General features: G+C 47.2%; 1 pseudogene across 1 annotated transcript; it reads left to right on the top strand.

Annotated features, from left to right (window-relative positions):
• Positions 1-5,469: 5,469 nt before the first annotated feature.
• Positions 5,470-6,730, top strand: LOC309826805 (keratin, type I cytoskeletal 18-like; annotated as a pseudogene). The gene has a single exon. The product of its transcript is annotated as a keratin, type I cytoskeletal 18-like (transcript).
• Positions 6,731-7,597: the final 867 nt, after the last annotated feature.

A 7,597-nucleotide genomic window follows, 5' to 3' on the forward strand; every position in this document is an offset into this window, starting at 1 on the left:
CAATTCTAGAGTCAATGCAATTCCAGTTAAAATTCCAACAGGTTTTTTAGTAACATTTGACAAGTTAATTCCCATCTTATGTGAAGATGCAAAGGGAAAGGAACAGCCAAGATGTGCTACAAGAAGAAGAGGAAGGAGGATGGGGGGGTGGGAGGAGGAGGAGAAGAACCAGAAGGAGAAAAATGGAGGACTCGTACTACCAAATATCAAGATTTGTCATGAAGCTATAATATTTAAAACAGTATGGATTGGTACATGGGTCAACAAACAGACCCATACAATAAAGTCCAGAAGAACTTTGTATTATATAAGCACTTGATACCTGATAGAGGCAGGCAAAGGACAGTTTTTTAGTGAGTGCCACTGGGACAATTAGCTACCCGTATAAGTTAAACAGAAATCAACTCCAGATGTATCCAAGTCCTTAAGGTAAAAGGCAAAATTATAAAGCTTTCAGAAGATAAAACGGGAGAATATCTCCATGACTTTAGAGAAGAAAGCGTTCTTAAACAATTATAAGATGTACTAATTGTTAAAGAAAACACTGATAAAGTTTGACTACGTTAAAGTTAAGAAGTTCTGTTCATCAAAAGATACCATTAAGAGAGTGAAAAGGCAAGCCACATAATCACGACATACATAACTGATGAAACGATTTGTATCCAAAACATATAAAGTAGGGACTTCCCTGGTGGTGCAGTGGTTAAGAATCCACCTGCCAATGCAGGGAACACGGGTTGGAGCCCTGGTCCTGGAAGATCCCACATGCCACAGAGCAACTAAGCCCGTGCACCGCAACTACTGAGCCTGTGCGCCTAGAGCCTGTGCTCCTCAACAGGAGAGGCCACCGCAATGAGAAGCCCGCGCACTGCAACAAAGAGTAGCCCCCACTCGCCGCAACTAGAGAAAGCCCGTTGAGCAGCAACGAAGACCCAATGCAGCCAAAAATAAGTAAATTTATTTAAAAAAAAAAAATATATATATATATATATATAAAGTACTCCTTCAAATCAGTGAGAAAAAACAGACAATCCCATAGAAAAATAGGAAATATATTAGAATGGAATCAGTATTTCGCCAAAAAAAGGAAAAAAAATATATGTCCAATAAACTTCATTTATAGAGAAATACTAGATTACAATGATAATGATACAACACTACAGACCCACCAAATAGGTAAAAAATTTTTAAGCTGGTATTATTAAGCGTTGGGGATGTAGAGCTACTGGAATTCTCAGACACTGCTGTCGGGAATATAATTGGTACAACTGCTTTGGAACACTGGGGTCATCTACTAAATTTGAATGTGTGTATATTTTCACTCTTAGATACCTTCCTTAGAGAAACATATGTACATCTGTACCAGAAAACATGTACAAGAATATTCATAGCAGCATCTCTCAGGAGCCAAAACACTGTAGACCACTCAAATACCCATCAAGATGTAACAGAAAAGTAAATGATGGTATATTCATATACAGCTGGGCTCAGGAAACGTTTCCTGTGAAGGGCCAGAGAATAAATACTTTAGGCTTTGCGGGTCTCTGTCTCAAAATCTTAGCTGTTTTTCTTCCCCAACTTTATAAATATAAAAAGCATTCTTAGCTCATGGACCAAACAAAAACATGGCCCATGGGCCATAGTTTGCCAACCCCTGATGTAGAAGAAAACTATACAGCATTGAAAATGAATGAACTACAGTTACCTGCAGCCCTGTGAATGATTATTACAAACATGACATTGAGCTAAAGAAGCGACACAAATACACATGCATATATACAAATCACATATAGAAAAATCATAAATAAAAACCATAGGAATATAATTGCATTTATATAAAACAGGCACAATGACACTATAGGATTTAGAAATGTACAGATAGGCCTTAAAACCACAAAGAAAAGCAAGAAAATAGTTACCATACAAATCAGGATCAAGGATACTTATATGTGAGGGAGGGGGTTGTGACCTGAAGGGGACCTCTGGGCGTCTGGCCGTATTTAATTTCTCGACCTGGATGATGGTAACAGAGGTGTTGGCTTTATCACTATTTGTTAATTTGTACGTTTGTGTTTGTTATTTGTCAAATTGTGTGTTTATGTTTTATGCATCTTTCTGTGGGTATTGTGTTTGGATGGATCATCACCTAAGGTCGACGAAGACAACAGTACAGGAGAGAGTTGAAGACAAACGTCTGGGCAGATGGCATACCACTCAAGTAACATGGGAGGGTGTCTGAAGGGAAGAGGATGATGTCCCTAAGAATAGAGGAGGCTGGTAATGTCCAAATATATGGACTTCAAAGGCGGAGACGCTATTGAACCAGAAGGAGAAGCCCTAGTTAGAAAGCAGCTTTGGGCAGTGGGGAGAGGGCTGCCTGATCTTTCTGGTCCCAGTTGGGGGCTGGTACTGGAAAGTCATTCTACACATTTTACCAGAGCATAGACACTGGATGGGCTGGAAGGACCATCAGGAGAAAAGAACAGGGCTGACAGGGCGTGGCAGGGCAGTTTGGGGCAGGCCTGAACAGTGTAAGATGATAAGCAGTTTGTGCCCTCTCTGATGCCTCAGCCCCCAAACACTCCTTCATGGGCACAGGGAAGCAGGCAGAAGAGCTGTGTGCAAAGGGAAGAGATAGAGATTTTTTTTTTTTTGCAGTACACGGGCCTCTCATTGTTGTGGCCTCTCCCGTTGCGGAGCACAGGCTCCGGACGCGCAGGCTCAGCAGCCATGGCTCACGGGCCCAGCTGCTCTGCGGCATTGTGGGATCTTCCTGGACCGGGGCATGAACCCGTGTCCCCTGCATCGGCAGGCGGACTCTCAACCACTGCGCCACCAGGGAAGCCCCAAGATGGAGATATTTTAAATACATATTTCTTAATCTCTATTTTACAGATCAAGAAATTGAGAATCAGGGAGGTTAAAGGATGTGTCCAGGGTCACAGATTAGTAAATGATGCCTGGGACCCCAACTGGTAGATGTAGTAGTCAGAGTTCCCAAGAAAAACAGAATAGATAGGGGAAGGAGAGAGAGAAAGAGACAAAGACAGAGAGACCCAGAGAGAAAGAGAGATTGATTTTAAGGGACTGGCTCACACCATTGGCAAGTCTGAACTCAGTAGAGCAGGCCAGTGGGCTGGAAACTCAAGCAGGATTTCTATGTTTCAATCTTGAAGCAGAACTGCTTCTTTCAGAAAATCTCAGTCTTTTGCTCTTAACACATTTAACTGAGCGGATGAGGCCCACCCACATTGTGGAGCATAATCACCTTGACTTAAAGTCAACGGAATAAATCATAGAAACCTTCACAGCAACATCTAGATTAGGGTTTGACCAAACAAGTCAGCATCATAGCCTAGTCAAGTTGACACATAAAATTAACCATCATAGCTGGATATAAGCACCCAGGATTGACGGACTCTGGCCTAACACACGGTGATCGAGTAAACTTAAGCAGGTGTCTCAGGTAGGGAGCACGGCCACATATGTGTTCCCACCATACAGTGAGGAAAGCGAGGCATGGCCGTATTAACTGACCTGCCTGGGCCTCCCAAGTAATTAGCGTCAAGGCTGGGTCTGGCTCCCAGTCTCCAGCCTCCAAACGCCCTGCTCTCTCCTCCCAGCCATGCCACTGTCTGTGGCGGCTCCTCACTTTCCCTCTGCTCTGGAGCAGCTCAGGTGCTAAGCCCAAGCCTGCCAGGCTTGGGCCTTGCAGTGCTGTCCTGTTTCACCCTCCTAATGAGAACATTGAACTGTTCTTGGAAATTCATTTCTTTTTTTCTAGACTATTCAGCAGAACTATATGAGGGATGCTTAATGCTAAATCATGCAAACTCCTGTGTCAGGAATGGCCTCCCTTCTCTCTGGGCACAAAACAATCACTAGCCATCCTGTGGCTCAAGGGTCCACAGAGGTCCGGGCCTTCTCTCTCCCTCTCTTCTCACATGACCTGGTGGCCCAGGTTCAAGAACAATTCCATCAGGTCAGAGACTCTCTCTGGACCACTTGGTGGGGCATAGTACTCATCAACCAAGGGTCCCCAAAGGAAGCAGACCACTCCTGAATTTCAAAAATCAACCAACTTCCCGTGAAAGAGTGACCCTTGCTTAGCAAGGCAAAGCCACACCCACTTGCGGGTTCGGACCTAGCGAGCATGTTTGGGCAACTGTTGGCCAGGAGCTAGTTTTACATCAGGAACAAGTAGCATCTTGGCAAATCATTTATCCTAATAGAAGAGTCCCTCATATTTGAAGGGGTCAGCGGCATTGGAGGAGAGGCGTGAATCTCGATGCTGGGTGATGTCTACCTCTCAGATTGTACATTAGGAGCTATAATGAGGAGTGTGGACAAGAAGTGAAGGAGTGGTTTGCCTGCTACCTCTGCAGGACATGTGCTCTGTGGCTTGTGCAGGAAACACTGTGCAACACCAGTGGGAGTGAAATGTACTTTCCCCTCTTGGAGTGAGGGCTGCAGCTCTTAGGGGCATGAAAGAGAAATGGTGGGGGATTGTCTCTTCCAGAGAGAGATGGCTAGAAAAGCTTAGTGGATCATAGGTCAGTTCAGATCAGATCAATTCCCCTCTATGTGCCAGGGCCAGAGATGAACAGATGAACAAGACACAGTCCTTGTCTTCCCAGAACAGACCAACCGGTGGGGGAAATAGATAATATCAATAAGATATAGTATCAGAGAGACATACCCAGGGTGCCATGGGAGCCTGGTGGAGGGACACCTCATCACGAAAAGGGGTTGGGCTACGTGAAAGAAATGACACTTGGGCTGAGTCTTTAAGTATGAACAAGAACTTACTCATGGAAGAAAGTGAGAAGAGCACTCGGGCAGGAACAACAGTGTAAGCAAAGGCCCAGAAGCATGACCAGCATGGATGAGTTAAGGAAACGAGCTGAGAGTTCATAGGTCAGAAAGTAGGAAGGTAGGAGGGCAGGGAGCTAAGGCCATTAGTGAGGGAGGGGCCAGGCTCTGTATGCCAAACTAATAAACAGGTTAGACTTTATTCTATAGGCTATAAGGAGGCCCAACAGGCTTTAAATAGGGGTAGGACCCATTTACAGAGTTCCAAATTGCAACAGGTGTCATTGATTTCTGTATGCCCACCTTCAGACTATCAGGTTCCAGAGTGATCTTTCTAATGCACAAATCCAATGATATTGCATGAGTGAATCAAAAGAGTTATTCAGGAACAAAGAGAAAGGTTGTCAAGCTGCACTGAGGATCCCGCGGAGATGAGAAATCATGAATTTGCAGAGCCGCCAACTTGCACTGCTGTGTCATGTTCTCCATGATGGAGACAGACTCAGAATTTTGCCATGTCAGACTCGAGAGTGAAGAGTGCTGGTGAGAGAGTAATTTTGATAACTCACCACAGTGGTGAAGGTTGGGTAAGAAGGAGCATAGCGACGGCCCAGCACCTGAGTCCTGGCCTCGCTCTTTCCTCACGGGACAAACAACATGAGCTTCAGTGCCCAGTCCACCTTCTCCAACTACCGGTCCCTGGGCTCCACGCATCACCAGGCCACCGGGTCCGACTGGTCACCAGCGCTGCCAGCGTCTATGCAGGCACCAGGGGCTCGGGCTCCCGGATTTTTGTGTCCCACTCTACCAGCGTCCAGGGCGGCTAGGATCCAGGAACATGGGCACCAGGATGGCCAGGGGTCTGGTGGGTGTAGGGGGCATCCAGGGCGAAAAGGAGACCATGCAAGACCTGAATGACCGCCTGGCCTCTTACCTGGAGAGGGTGAAGAGCCTGGAGGCCGATAATAGGAGACTGGAGTGCAAAATCCGGGAACACCTGGAGAAGAAGAGACCCCAGGTCAGAGACTGGGGGCATTACCTGAAGACCATCGAGGACCTCAGGGCTCAGATTTTTGCAAGTTCTGTGGACAATGCCTGTCTTACTGCTGATGACTTCAGAGTCAAGTATGAGACGGAGCTGGCCATGTGCCAGTCTGTGGAGAGTGACATCCACAGGCTCCAGAAGGTCATTGATGACACCAGTGTCACCTGGCTGCAGCTAGAGACTGAGATCGAGGCTCTCAAGGAGGAGCTGCTCTTCATGAAGAAGAACCACAAGGAGGAAGTAATGGGTCTGCAAAACCAGACTGCCAACTCCGGGTTGACCGTGGAGTTGGATGCCCCCAAACCTCAGGACCTCAGCAAGATCATGGTGGACATCCGGGCCCAGTATGACAAGCTGGTTCAGAAGAACCGAGAGGAGCTGGGCAAGTACTGGTCCCAGCAGACTGAGGAGAGCACCACAGTGGTCACCTCGCAGACCGCTGAGATAGGAGCTGCTGAGATGACACTCACGGAGCTGAGACGCACCGTCCAGTCCCTGGAGATCGACCTGGACTCCATGAGAAATCTGAAGGCCAGCTTGGAGAACAGCCTGAGGGAAGTGGAGGCCCGCTATGCCATGCAGATGAAACAGCTCAGTGGGGTCCTCCTGCACCTGGAGTCGGAGCTGGCCCAGACCTGAGCAGAGGGGCAACGCCAGACCTAGGAGTACGAGGCCCTGCTGAACATCAAGGTCAACCTGGAGGCTGAGATCAACACCTACCGCCGCCTGCTGGAAGATGGGGAGGACTTCAGTCTTGGTGACGCTGTGGACAGCAGCAACTAAATGCAAACCATCCAGAAGACCACCACCCTCAGGCTTGTGGACGGCAAAGTGGTATCTGAGACCTCAGACACCAAAGTTCTGAGGCATTGAGTTAGCAGAAGCAGGGTGCCCTGGGGAGCAGGAGGCCAATAAAAGTTGAGACGTTACTGTAAAAAAAAAAAAAAGGAGCATAGCACAGTGCCTGGTACATGGTGGGTGCTCAGTACATTTTTGTTGAATGATGAGAAGATGGGAAGATGCGAATGACAGTTACCAATTTTACTCACTGGTGAGTGTGTGTCGTCCCATCCCCCCCACCCCCCCACCCCCAGTCTTCTAGTAAGACACACCCAGTAGTAAGACCACTGACACGTGATCCAGGGCTGGCCAATCAGAGTACTCCACTCCTCTCCCACGACCACGATAGGCCCCAAGATGGTCATGTGACCCAGAGCAGGCCAATTAGTGTTCTTCCCAGCACTGCAACTGGGACTAGCTGGAAGCCAGCCTTTTGCCTGTAGAATTATACTGGAAGGATGAAAGCCTAGGGCTCACCACAACCATCTTCACCACACAGAGGAGCCCTCTCTACAACAGCAGGGAATGACAGAGCAGAGCTGAGAGATGAAAGCACTGTGCTATGCTCCTTCTTACGCAACCTTCACTGCTGTGGTGAGTCATCAGAATTACTCTCTCACCAGCACCCTTCACCCTTGAGTCTGACATGGCAAAATTCTGACTCTGTCTCCATCTTACACATCTGTCTTTTCTGCTGGTCTGTTGCTGGAGAACATGACACAGCAGTGCAAGCTGGCGGCTCTGCAAATTCATGATTTCTCATCTCAGCTGGATCCTCAGTGCAGCTTGACAACCCTTCTCTTTGCTCCTGAATAACTCTTTTGATTAATTAATTCATTCATGCAATATCATTGGATTTGTACATTAGAAAGACCACCCTGGAACCTGATAGTCTGAAGG

The sequence above is a fragment of the Grampus griseus genome (assembly GCF_964374135.1).
Source record: "Grampus griseus genome assembly, chromosome: 8".
Classification (NCBI taxonomy): domain Eukaryota; kingdom Metazoa; phylum Chordata; class Mammalia; order Artiodactyla; family Delphinidae; genus Grampus; species Grampus griseus.